The 14,582-nt window shown below is 42.8% G+C and overlaps 1 protein-coding gene across 6 annotated transcripts in view; it reads left to right on the plus strand.

Annotated features, from left to right (window-relative positions):
* pard3ab (par-3 family cell polarity regulator alpha, b) overlaps positions 1 to 14,582 on the plus strand; it is a 581,331-nt gene that overhangs the window by 217,290 nt on the left and 349,459 nt on the right. The gene's annotated exons all lie outside the window — the stretch shown is intronic.

Here is a 14,582-nt window from a genome sequence, read left to right on the forward strand (position 1 = left end):
AGGGCTGGGCAATATTGCCTTTTTTTAAAATATTGCAATATTTTTAGGCCATATCGCGATATAAGATATATTTTGCATTGGCCTTTAATGAACACTTGATGCATATAATCACAGCAGTATGATGATTCTATGTGTCTACATTAAAACATTCTTCTTCACACTGCATTAATATATGCTACTTTTAAACTTTCCTGCAGAGAGGGAAATCACAACTAAGTCAATTGACCAAAAGTGTATTTATTAAAGTTATTAAGCAATGGCGCAAACATTCAAGTCATTTCCAAAACATAAAGTGCAAGATTGTCAGAGACATTTTAAGTGTCAAATAAAAATGAGCTGCATAATAGGAAATCAAATAGTATTCGTCTTTCACTATGTGGTATGTTACTAAGGTTATGAAATTCTCTTCATTCTCTAGCGAGTGACTTTTCAAATGATGATACATATTAGCCGTAATGCTACTTTTTATAGCAACGCTTTTCCCCCCCACACTTGACAAATTACGGTTGTCCGTTCGACTTATTCCCACTTGAAGCCGAACCACCGCCAGACGATGGAAACCCTGCTGTTTTTACCGGGAATTAATTCTTCCTTCATTTGTTACCAGATCCACACCTTTTTTCTCTAGTACGGCTACGTTAGCAGCTAACGTTAGCCACGCCGCTACGTCTCTGCTCTGTGACGTATGACGTGAGTTTATGACGTATGTTAAGAATGTTATCCTGCTTGTCTGTGAGGAGACACAGGGAAGAGCGAAGAGAGCCTGAAGTGTAATGCCCGCAGCTAAAAGCAACTGCGTGAGAACGAATACTCGAATATTACGATATAGTCATTTTCTATATCGCACAGAGACAAACCCGCGATATATCGTATATATCGATATATTGCCCAGCCCTACCCAGCGGGGTACTCATCTGGTCCTTACGGGCTACCTGGTGCCTTCAAGATGGCGGCGCCCGGAAGGGCTGCGACCTCGAGGAGCTCCTGCTCAAGATGGAACATTTGGCAGAAATACCGGACAATTCTACAAACTTTATGGCTGGCTCACATCGTGGTCACTCCGTGATCACGTACGACCGCCAGACATATCGGGCCGTTTTGGACTGATAGACGCGTGCTTGCTGGACCGGCTAGCTAGCATGGGAATACGTCGGCGGCTACATCCAGCGGCCTGTGAAGCAGGGGAGTATAGCAGCAGCGGGGGCCGTCTACGGAGCAGACGCCAGCGGTGTGATCGGAAACGCGGATGCCGAGCGGGGCTAAAAACAAAGCAGAAGGCTAATCCCCACAGAACACCACTTCCCTCCATCGTCGTTTAGTACGGTAGCATCGCTAACCCAACAAGGGACTGGGGACATCTCTGCGCTGCTGATCCGCCTCCGCTTGGGATGGTTTCCTGCTGGCTCCGCTGTGAACGGGACTCTCGCTGCTGTGTTGGATCCGCTTTGGACTGGTCTCTCGCGACTGTGTTGGATCTATTATGGATTGAACTTTCACAGTATCATGTTAGACCCGCTCGACATCCATTGCTTTCCTCCTCTCCAAGGTTCTCATAGTCATCATTGTCACCGATGTCCCACCGGGTGTGAGTTTTCCTTGCCCTTATGTGGGCCTACCGAGGATGTCGTAGTGGTTTATGCAGCCCTTTGAGACACTAGTGATTTAGGGCTATATAAGTAAACATTGATTGCTTGATTGATGGTGACACCTGATATAGAAACCTACATCATGTGTTGTCTTCACATCACTTATATAAGGCTATTCATTTTTTGCGGCTCCAGGCAGATTTTTAATTTGTATTTTTGGTCCAATATGGCTCTTTCAACATTTTGGGTTGCCGGCCCCTGGCTTATGTAAAGGGTACACAATTACAGAAACAGCTGATTTTTATTGACTTTCGCTGTAGTTGTGCCGGTGTACTTTAGCAATTGCCCGGGTGGGATTATCGCAATGCAGGCAATCACGCACCAAAAAAAAAAAAAAAAGCAACAATAAATACTTCTCGCATTGTGAACACAGAACTTAGACTTCATCCCGTGCAGGACGCCGCATGCATCGACGTGCGGTCAAAGTGCCAGGAACCGGGACTGGGCAGCACTTCATTAAAGTGCAGCAGCACACACACACACACACACACACACAGAGCACTTTATTTAGTCTGGGAGATAGAAAGGCCGGACTCCGATGGATTTTTCTATTAATCTTTAATGAGCCCCGGGGCCCCAGGGTCGCCTGTCTCTCTCTCTCTCTCTCTCTCTCTCTCTCTCTCTCTCTCTCTCTCTCTCTCCACACGGGAAGCAAACAATGACTCATGAGGAAAACATCATGCTCCTCATACCTGCCTACCTTCGTCAAGTACCTTCATGAATTATTCATGTCTGCCTCTTCCCAGCAACGGGAAGGGATGAAGTCCTAACGCTGCAGTCAGAAAAGTGCGGCCATCCCCTCCTGCATGGCGTCGGGTAATTGGTCAGCTGTCAATCAGAGCAATTTACCGCTAATGTTTGTCTGAAGGGAAGAAATCATCGTTTTTTTTCTTTCTTTCTTATTGTTTTCTTTATCGCACATCTTATGACCATGAAGGCAGCATTCAGCGGTTTGATAACAATTGTAAGTTATTGTGTCGGACTGTGTTATCATCGGCTTCCATTTCCGCGTATTGTCTCTCGTCCACAAGCATACTTTCACATGCCTGTGGAGCCCCGATTGTCAGCACGCGGCAGTCAGATCTTCGGCGATGGCTGGCGTTGAATTGAAAGCGTTTTTGAAACGTCGGAGCGTGCTGTAATGAAAGCCCGTCTCATTTACGCTTCCTTTTTCGATAACGTTCCCGTGCCTCAATCTCTCCTCGCCTGATTAATTTTGAGTTGTTTCTGAGGTTCTTTGGCTCGTTGTGTTGGAGTCTGTTTTGTATTTAAGCATTTAAGTCTCATCTTAAAACTCATCTGTATACCCTAGCCTTTAAATAGACCTCCTTTTTAGACCAGTTGATCTGCCGCTTCTTTTCTTTCTCCTATGTCCCCCCCTCCCTTGTGGAGGGGGTCCGGTCCGATGACCATGGATGAAGTACTGACTGTCCAGAGTCGAGACCCAGGATGGACCGCTCGTCGGGACCCAGGATGGACCGCTCGCCTGTATCGGTTGGGGACATCTCTACGCTGCTGATCCGCTTGAGATGGTTTCCTGTGGACGGGACTCTCACTGCTGTCTTGGAGCCACTATGGATTGAACTTTCACAGTATCATGTTAGACCCGCTCGACATCCATTGCTTTCGGTCCCCTAGAGGGGGGGGGTTGCCCACATCTGAGGTCCTCTCCAAGGTTTCTCATAGTCAGCATTGTCACTGGCGTCCCACTGAATGTGAATTCTCTCTGCCCACTGGGTGTGAGTTTTCCTTGCCCTTTTGTGGGTTCTTCCGAGGATGTTGTAGTCGTAATGATTTGTGCAGTCCTTTGAGACATTTGTGATTTGGGGCTATATAAATAAACATTGATCATTGATCATTGGTTTGATGAATAAATATATTCCCCTTTGAAGTTTGCAGCGGTAAGATTTTGCAATTGATAACCGCAGGGTATACGGCGGGAGGCTTTAGTGCTTGAATCCACAAATTTGACCCGTGATTTCTACCAAAATATGCTGCAATACTCAAAACTACAAGATAGCAAACTTAGCAGCACTGTTGCTTCTCCACTTTTCGTTTTTTTTTTCCCTCCCAAGTTTATTTATTGTATTTTCTATATAGCGTCAGATTATAACAGAGGCAATTTAATGATGAATTTGATAAAAAACAGGTCTATACAATAATTTCTAAATATTCCCTTTTTAATAGGGGTGTAGCGGTGCACAAAAATTTTGCTTCGGTACGTACCCCAGTTTAGAGGTCACGGTTCGGTTTGTGTTTTATCAACATGTGATAACAGGGACCCTGCCATTCAAAGCTTCTCTGTCCGTAAAACACACACACACACACACGCACACACCGCAAAATGAGCTAACATTACGCTAAAAGCTAATTAGCCTTCACCTCAAGCCAGAACTGCGAACGAGCTGAGCTGTAGTTTAAGTTTCTAGAAGGTCAACAGGCTCATAGTGATGTTAGTAGTAGTTGACTGGGAGGTGTTTATTATCATTTGGGGAGAGTATGCTGCCTTATGCTCACCTGTTAAACACCTATCTGCTCGAGGCTGAAGCATTTACTACATGCGCTCTGAATACGCACTTCTGATTGGCTGTTACCACTCTGAATACGCACTTCTGATTCGCTGTTACCCCTCTGAATACGCACTGCTGATTGGTTGTTACTGCTATATATGTAACCAAACAGATGGTTGTGTGGGTGGGAAAATGCTGGGTGCTGAAACAGAGGAAGAAGAAACAAAGCAGCTTGTTAAGAATCTAGCTTAGAAACTTGTTCGGTACACCCCTGTATCGAACCGAAACCCCGTACCGAAACGGTTCAATACAAATACACGTACCGTTACACCCCTAACTTTTTAATGTATCCAATTTACACGCCAGCACGTAATTTCTGTCTCTTCATTCTCATGTTTACAATTCATCATCTCTAAAAGGAGCAATTGCATTCATATAATGTCTCATCTTTATTTGTGGACTCATACAAAATACACTTTTTATTGCTCTGATCCCCTCCACATTCCCATTTCAACATTTACCACCCTGCAAATACACGTAGTATAGTATTTTTTTCCTCTTCTGAAAGTCTATTTTACATAAGCAAGATCTTATCCACCCTAGGTTGGTAATCATTTAGTAGTACAGTCGTACGAGTTGTCTTTCGGCTAATTGTTATGCTTTAGATTGGGAGCAAAAATTTTAGTTACAAGCTTTCCCATCCCAAATAGAAAATGCTCCAATGAACCCCGTAAGATCTGACCAGAACAAATTACTACTACTTGCCAGCATTGATTGATTGATTGAGACTTTTATTAGTAGATTGCACAGTACAGTAAATATTCCGTACAATTGACCACTAAATGGTAACACCCAAATGAGATTTCAACTTGTTTAAGTCGGGGTCCACGTTAATCAATTCATGGTAGCATTAGCTTATAGCTAGAGAGTGACATACATTTTTGTTTTTTCAACCATGGGAAGGAAGAAACAGTGCTGAGAAGAAGTCTTGTGTTTTTCGGACTATAAGGCGCACTTAAAATCTTTTTTTTCTCAAAAATTGACAGTGCGCCTCTTCAGCAATTTTATTTGGAACATGGTGTAATGATAAGTGTGACCAGTAGATGGCAGTCACACATAAGAGATATGTGTTGACTGCAGTGTGATTGCAGTAAACAATAACATTTTAAATGTTCCTTGAGAATATCGAACATTACACACAGTGCTCAAAAATCTGTCAAAATGTTTTAGTACGACTCCGGTAAGGTATAAAGTCGCACCGCATGATGGATTGTGGGTGCATTAAAATACAAGTGTTATTATGGTTCCTGTATAAGGACCGGAAATTGGCACCTATTAGCAGATATATTGCCTGGCGTTTTCTATCAAAATGAAAAAATCCATTACTGTAGTGTCCCGGAAGAGTTAGTGCTGCAAGGGATTCTGGGCATTTGTTTTGTTGTGTTTATGTTGTGTTACGGTGCGGATGTTCTCCCAAATTTTTGGGGTCATTCTTGTTTGGTGTGGGTTCACAGTGTGGCGCAAATTTGTAACAGTGTTAAATTTGTTTATATGGCCACCGTCAATGTGACCTGTATGGCTGTTGACCAAGTATACGTTGCATTCACTTGCGTGTGTGTGTAGAAGCTGCATATTTTAATGTGACTGGACCGGCACGCTGTTCGTGTGGAGGAAAAGCGGACGTGACGACAGGTTGTAGAGGACGCTAAAGGCACGCCCCCGATATTGCTGTCTGGGTGGAGATCGGGAGAATGGTTGCCCCAGGAGATTTTCGTGAGGGGCACTGAAATTCGGGAGTCTCCCGGGAAAATCCGGAGGTTTGGCAAGTATGATTTGGACTGGCAAAGCAGACTGTATCAGTTATTGTCCGCCATGTATGTCGCGGACTCAACTTCTAGGTCCAGAGTATATAAAGTCACCAAAAACGAATGGACAATGAAGGTGAAGGCAAAAGAGTGAGGATTGTCCTGACCAGATATCTACATCCCTAGGTTGATTGTTGTAAAATGTTCGTTATTACATTGTTTACTTTAACATGTCAATTAAAGATTTGATTAATTTATGATGGCTCAGGTGTGAATCACTACAATAGGGCCCTACAGCACACTGGATTCCAGTTATTGAAATACCACAAAACTGGATATTGTTCAGATAAGGTAAATGATCATAATCATTTTCCGCGTATGCGTACTTGGGTGCGTTGCGCCGGCGCACAGAGAGGGGAGGCGGTCATAAGCGATTGCATTGTGTGTGTGTGTGTGTGTGTGGACAGGGATAAGGTTTTTGATTGATTGAAACTTTTATTAGTAGATTGCACAGTTGAGTACATATTCCGTATAATTGACCACTAAATGGTAACACCCCAATAAGTTTTACAACCTGTTTAAGTCGGGGTCCACGTAAATCAATTCCTGGTAGGGGTTAGGAGGGATAAACCCTGTATAACCTTAGAAGCAGCCTCATACTGGGTTGCAACATTCTATTTCCATGATAAAGTCAGATAGCCTTCAGCAGTGGTTCTCAACCTTTTTTCAGTCATGTACCCCCTGTGAACATTTTTTTTTAATTCAAGTACCCCGTAATCAGAGCAAAGCATTTTTGGTTAAAAAAAAAGAGATATCAATCAATCAATGTTTATTTATATAGCCCCAAATCACAAATGTCTCAAAGGACTGTACAAATCATTACGACTACAACATCCTCGGAAGAACCCACAAAAGGGCAAGGAAAACTCACACCCAGTGGGCAGGGAGAATTCACATCCAGTGGGACGCCAGTGACAATGCTGACTATGAGAAACCTTGGAGAGGACCTCAGATGTGGGCAACCCCCCCCCCCCCCCCCCCCCCTCTAGGGGACCGAAAGCAATGGATGTCGAGCGGGTCTAACATGATGCTGTGAAAGTTCAATCCATAGTGGCTCCAACACAGCCGCGAGAGTTCAGTTCAAAGCGGATCCAAGACAGCAGCGAGAGTCCCGTCCACACGAGACCATCTCAAGCGGAGGCGGATCAGCAGCGTAGAGATGTCCCCAATCGATACAGGCGAGCGGTCCATCCTGGGTCCCGACGAGCGGTCCATCCTGGGTCTCGACCCTGGACAGCCAGTACTTCATCCATGGTCATTGGACCGGACCCCCTCCACAAGGGAGGGGGGGACATAGGAGAAAGAAAAGAAGCGGCAGATCAACTGGGCTAAAAAGGAGGTCTATTTAAAGGCTAGAGTATACAGATGAGTTTTAAGGTGAGACTTAAATGCTTCTACTGAGGTAGCATCTCAAACTGTTACCGGGAGGGCATTCCAGAGTACTGGAGCCCGAACGGAAAACGCTCTATAGTCCGCAGACTTTTTTTGGGCTCTAGGAATCACTAATAAGCCGGAGTCTTTTGAACGCAGATTTCTTGCCGGGACATATGGTACAATACAATCGTCAAGATAGGATGGAGCTAGACCGTGTAGTATTTTATACGTAAGTAGTAAAACCTTAAAGTCACATCTTAAGTGCACAGGAAGCCAGTGCAGGTGAGCCAGTACAGGCGTAATATGATCAAACTTTCTTGTTCTTGTCAAAAGTCTAGCAGCCGCATTTTGTACCAACTGTAATCTTTTAATGCTAGACATGGGGAGACCCGAAAATAATACGTTACAGTAATCGAGACGAGACGTAACAAACGCATGGATAATGATCTCAGCGTCTTTAGTGGACAAAATGGAGCAAATTTTAGCGATATTACGGAGATGAAAGAAGGCTGTTTTAGTAACGCTTTTAAGATAAAGATAAAGAAGTAAAATACAGCACTATGTCATCATTGTCTGATTTATTAAATTGTATAACAGTGCAAAATATTGATCATTTGTCATGGTCTTTCTTGAACTATTTGGAAATAAACAAGTGATTCAATTATAAATGAAAGATTTTTACACATAGAAGTAATCATCTTTGGGGATTGTTATAGAGATCCATCTGGATTCATGAACTTAACTTATCATGTTAGACCTGCTTGACATCCATTGCTTTCGGTCCCCTAGAAGGGGGGGGGGGTTGCCCACATTTGAGGTCCTCTCCAAGGTTTCTCATAGTCATCATTGTCACTGGCGTCCCACTGGGTGTGAATTCTCGCTGCCCACTGGGTGTGAGTTTTCCTTGCCCTTATGTGGGTTCTTCCGAGGATGTCGTAGTCGTAGTGGTTTGTGCAGTCCTTTGAGACATTTGTGATTTAGGGCTATATAAATAAACATTGATTGATTGATTGATTGAATTCTAAACATTTCTTCACAAAAAAGAAATCTTTAACATCAATATTTATAGAACATGTCCACAAAAATGAATATTGCATTGTTGCATTTCTTTTCACAGTTTATGAACTTACATGTATATTTTGTTGAAGTATTATTCAATAAATATATTTATAAAGGATTTTTAAAATATTTAAAAAAAAAATCTCACATACCCCTTGGCATACCTTCAAGTACCCCCAGGGGTACACGTACCCCCATTTGAGAACCACTGGTCTACAGGTAGTGAATGTCTCATATCGTGTCTGCTAAAGGTATCTCCCAGGTCCACTTGCTGCTTTCTAGTCGAGAGTGATCATCAGTGGTCCCGAACAGTCGGGAAAGGACTTTTAACAAGACGAAGACGACACTTGCTAAAGTCATCTCTCGGCCGTACTAGCTCGAGCTCCCCCGGGTGCCCGAGTGTCATGGCAACCATAACAGAAGACTCATTTTAATACTGATGAGGCGTCTGGCCGCCACTCGCGCTCTTCTCTGGTTCCCTGAAATTTTAATGATTTCTTCTTTATCTTCCGCTCTTGGCACCGGCTGCTGCTTGGGTGTGTGTGCACACGTGTGTGTGTGTGTGTGTGTGTGTGTGTGTGTGTGTGTGTGTGTGTGTGTGTGTGTGTGTGTGTGTGTGTGTGTGTGTGTGTTCATTCATGTCATGACTCTGGGCTTCACTATTCAGTCATTCTCGAACACGAGTGTTGTGTTTTAATACAAGCTTAGACCAAAGCCGATGAATTATTGAAGGCCACTTCTGGTAGACCTCCTCCAGTCTGCTCCTCTTGGGGCCTTCAGGTTAGAAACATTCAAATTAATGTTGCACATCAAGTAGGGCTGGACACTTCATCAAATTTTGATTTCGATTATAGCTTCTCATGCTCATTGAAATAAAGTAATCGATTGCTTAATGGGCCGTACAGCGTACATGCAAATTCAAGGTTCAAGGTTCAAAGTTTATTCGTCACATGCAGGGTAAACCACAGTGAAATACTATTTTTCCATGCTCCTCAGATATCGCGTACAGTGGGATCCAAACACTAGTTGCAGAATCTACAAACCCCGTTTCCATATGAGTTGGGAAATTGTGTTAGATGTAAATATAAACGGAAAACAATGATTTGCAAATCATTTTCAACCCATATTCAATTGAATGCACTACAAAGACAAGATATTTGATGTTCAAACTCATAAACTTTATATTTTTTTGCAAATAATAATTAACTTAGAATCTCATGGCTGCAACATGTGCCAAAGTAATTGGGAAAGGGCATGTTCACCACTGTGTTACATCACCTTTTCTTTTAACAACACTCAATAAACGTTTGGGAACTGAGGAAACAAATTGTTGAATTTTTAAAAGTGGAATTCTTTCCCATTCTTGTTTTAGAGGGGGGGGGTTGCCCACATCTGAGGTCCTCTCCAAGGTTTCTCATAGTCAGCATTGTCGCTGGCGTCCCACTGAATGTGAATTCTCCCTGCCCACTGGGTGTGAGTTTTCCTTGCCCTTTTGTGGGTTCTTCCGAGGATGTTGTAGTCGTAATGATTTGTGCAGTCCTTTGAGACATTTGTGATTTGGGGCTATATAAATAAACATTAATTGATTGATTGATTATGTAGAACTTCAGTCGTTCAAAAGTCCGGGGTCTCCGCTGTCGTATTTTACGCTTCATAATGTGCCACACATTTTCCATGGGAGACAGGTCTGGACTGCAGGCGAGCCAGGAAAGTACCCGCACTCTTTTTTTTTACGAAGCCACGCTGTTGTAACACGTGCTGAATGTGGCTTGGCATTGTCTTGCTGAAATAAGCAGGGGCGTCCTTGAAAAAGACAGAGCTTAGATGGCAGCATATGTTGTTCCAAAATCTGTATGTACCTTTCAGCATTAATGGTGCCTTCACAGATGTGTAAGTTACCCATGCCTTGGGCACTAATGCACCCCCATACCATCACAGATGCTGGCTTTTGAACTTTGCGCCGATAACAGTCTGGGTGGTTCGCTTCCCCTTTGGTCCGGATGACACACTGTCGTATTTCCAAAATAATTAGCTGTTTTATACCCAATCATTGCACCCACCTGCTCCCAATCAGCCTGCACACCTGTGGGATGTTCCAAATAAGTGTTTGATGAGCATTCCTCAACTTTATCGGTATTTATTGCCACCTTTCCCAACTTCTTTGTCACATGTTGCTGGCATCGAATTCTAAAGTTAATGATTATTTGAAAAAAAAAAAAAATGTTATCAGTTTGAACATCAAATATGTTGTCTTTGTAGCATATTCAATTGAATATGGGTTGAAAATGATTTGCAAATCATTGTTTTCCATTTATATTTACATCTAACACAATTTCCAAACTCATATGGAAACGGGGTTTGTAGAAGTATCAGTACAAGTACAAGTACTGTAGTCAAATACAGTACCAGTGCAATATCAAACAGTATAACAGTAAATACAGTATGTACAGAATAGGAAGCAACAAATATTAAGGTGTCTACAGTTCTTTGGCAGTTGAGTAGTGACAGTAGTATGAACAAAGGTAATGGAACAGCATGACTTCTTTATACTCTTATTTTTTACATTATTTACAGCCATTTAATGAAGAGTATTCCAGAGCTTGACACAGCGCTAGGATGCTTAATTAATCACTAAAGTAAAAAAAAAAGAAGTAAGGCTTATGATTTCCAGGCAGTAAGTCGGACACGTTTCCAATGAGGGTTGGACTCCACCAAGGCTGTCCTTTGTCTCCGATTCTGTTCATAACTTTTATGGACAGAATTTCTAGGCGCAGTCAAGGCGTTGAGGGGTTCCGGTTTGGTGGCCGCGGGATTAGGTCTCTGCTTTTTGCAGATGATGTGGTCCTGATGGCTTCATCCGGCCGGGATCTTCAGCTCTCGCTGGATCACATCGCAGCCGAGTGTGAAGCGACCGAAATGAGAATCAGCACCTCCAAGTCCGAGTCCATGGTTCTCGCCCGGGTTGGGTAGGAGACTCTGCCCCAAGTGGAGGAGTTCAAGTACCTATGAGTCTTGTTCACGAGTGGGGGAAGAGTGGATCGTGAGATCGACAAGCGGATCGGTGCGGCGTCTTCAGTAATGCGGACGTTGTATCGATCCGTTGTGGTGAAGAAGGAGCTGAGCCGGAAGGCAAAGCTCTCAATTTACCGGTCGATCTACGTTCCCATCCTCACCTATGGTCATGAGTTTTGGGTTATGACCGAAAGGATAAGATCACGGGTACAAGCGGCCGAAATGAGTTTCCTCCGCCGGGTGGCGGGGCTCTCCCTTTAGAGATAGGGTGAGAAGCTCTGCCATCCGGGAGGAACTCAAAGTAAAGCCGCTGCTCCTTCACATCGAGAGGAGCCAGATGAGGTAGCTTGGGCATCTGGTCAGTATGCCACCCGAACGCCTCCCTAGGGATGTGTTTAGGGCACGTCCAACCGGTACGAGGCCACGGGGAAGACCCAGGACACGTTGGGAAGACTATGTCTCCCGGCTGGCCTGGGAACGCCTCGGGATCCCCCGGGAAGAGCTAGACGAAGTGGCTGGGGAGAGGGAAGCTGGGCTTCCCTGCTTAGGCTACTTCCCCCGCGACCCGACCTCGAATAAGCGGAGGATGATGGATGGATGGATGATTTCCGCATTTACGTAATCATACCATACCAACTTTATTTATAAATCCCTTTTAAAAACAACCACAGTTGAAGAACAAAGGGCTGTACACCACAAAGAAATAGAGGCAAAGAACAGACTAAAACCTAACATTTAAACCAGAAGTAAAATACACCTTGAAAAAGCAAATACAAATAATCCTAAGAATTAGTTAGATAAAAGGCAGTTAAAAACAGTTAAAAAAGTTAAAAACAGTTTAAAGTCTCATGTAAAGTCTCTCAGTAACCGCAGACAGCGTAACATAATCCGCCAATAAAACGCTGTTAAACGCAGAATATCAGGGACATTGAAATAAATGTGTCACTATCTGGAAAAGAAACATTTGTCTGGGGAAAAAAATGTGTCTATCGTTTTTTTTTTAAATTTATTTGTTTTTTTCCCTTGGCCTCAGTCTGCACCTCCTCTCCAGGGCCCAGGCAAAGACCGATTTTTTAAATTTTATTTTAATCTTCTATTTTTTTCTCCTCCCCCCCCCCCCTTTGTTTACCTTTATCTCATCTTTTTTGTAAGGGGCGCTGGAAGCCGGCAGACCCGTCAGCGATCCTGTTCTGTCTCCCTGTAATGTTTGTCTAAACTTGAATGGGATTGTGCTGAAAATTTTAATTTTCCTGAAGGAACTCTCCTGACGGAATAAATAAAGTACTATCTAATCTAATCTAATCTATTCATCCCCTACACACTCAACCGCCCTTTCCTGAACTAGAATTAGAACCAGAATCAGAAATACTTTAATAATCCCAAAAGGGATTATTAAAGTATTTCTGACTCTGATTGAAACATTGTGGAGACGGCCACTTGAAACAGCGACTTATTAAACTAAAGCTAGCGAGAACATTCCATACACCAACAACACATTTCATCTGCTGGTGTTGTTGTGAACGACATCATTCATTGCTGTAACAACAATGTACAACAATTGTTCTCTTTGTTTTTTCTTTTTTCTTCAGAGCCTCAAAACAACAGCAAATCACTTGTCCTCCCTTCAAAATAATAGCGCCTTGCACCACATCTGGTCTGACTACGCTAACAAAATAAAGGTGTTCAAAAAAGTACCTAACAGAAGCATAATGTACTTAAAGTTAAAGTACCAAAGATTGTCACACACACAAACTATGTGTGGTGAAATTTGTCCTCTGCATTTGTCTTTGCCAAGGACAGTGTGGTGGCTGTCAGTGCACCAGTCTCCCCACTTTAATAGATTTCACAATCCCACCAACAGGAGGACAATCACACTCGTTTCGACGAATACCGTATTTTTCGGATTATAAATCTCTCCGGAGTATACGTCGCACCGGCCGAAAATGCATAATAAAGAAGGAAAAAACATATATTCGTCGCACTGGAGTATAAGTCGCATTTTTGGGGGAAATTTATTTGATAAAATCCAACACCAAGAATAGACATTTGAAAGGCAATTTAAAATAAATAAAGAATAGTGAACAACAGGCTGAATAAGTGTACGTTATATGAGGCATAAATAACCAACTGAGAAGGTGCCTGGTATGTTAACGTAACATATTATGGTAAGAGTCATTCAAATAACTATAACATATAGAACATGCTATACGTTTACCAAACGATCTGTCACTCCTAATCGATAAATCCCATGAAATCTTCTTCCTCGATGTCGCTTCTAAACAACTCTGCCAACTCCAAAGGTATGCGCCGCTTCCTCTTGTCGTTTTTTGCTGCATATTTCACTACGTCCAGCTTGTAAGCTGCAGTACATGATTTCCTTTTCGGTGCCATTTTTGTTCAGCCCTTCTCAGTTTTTATAAGTTACCGCCAACGATGAAATTTTCCATTTTAATAGCTACAGCAGTAGCATATAGCAGTTAGCATCCCATGACCCACAATGCACTTCTGCCATGACCCTCCCCCGCCGAATTCTTATTGGTTGACGCGTGTGTGACGATCGCTGACATTTTCTCCGTCTCTTCCGCGAATGAGAGAAATAATATTATTTAATATTTTACGGTAATGTGTTAATAATTTCACATATAAGTCGCTCTGGAGTATATGTCGCACCCCCGGCCAAACTATGAAAAAAAACGCGACTCATAGTCCGAAAAATACGGTATGTCACTGGAGCTCCATTTGTAATGCACAAGTTCTTTACTTCACAACGGTTGGTTTCATGACACAATTATCTATCAATATGATTGCTGACTATAACCACACCAAAGTGTTCACCAAGTCTTTTTTTTTTTGTCCGGACTAGGGATGTCCCGATCCAGGTTTTTGCACTTCTGATCCGATACCGATAGTGTTTTTGCACTTCCGATCCGATACCGATACTGGCCTATCCGAGCATGTATTAAAGTTTAAAGTTAATTAGCCTACTTATTTGTCAGATTAATGTTGAAAAGGGTTTCAGTACTTTTGATAACAACTAGCCAGCTGAATTAGGCGAGTTTGAATAATACACAATGGTTAGTATTCAAGGCTAAACACAAAGTAGAAAAAAATTATAC

This window comes from Nerophis ophidion, linkage group LG14, assembly GCF_033978795.1.
Source record: "Nerophis ophidion isolate RoL-2023_Sa linkage group LG14, RoL_Noph_v1.0, whole genome shotgun sequence".
NCBI lineage: Eukaryota > Metazoa > Chordata > Actinopteri > Syngnathiformes > Syngnathidae > Nerophis > Nerophis ophidion.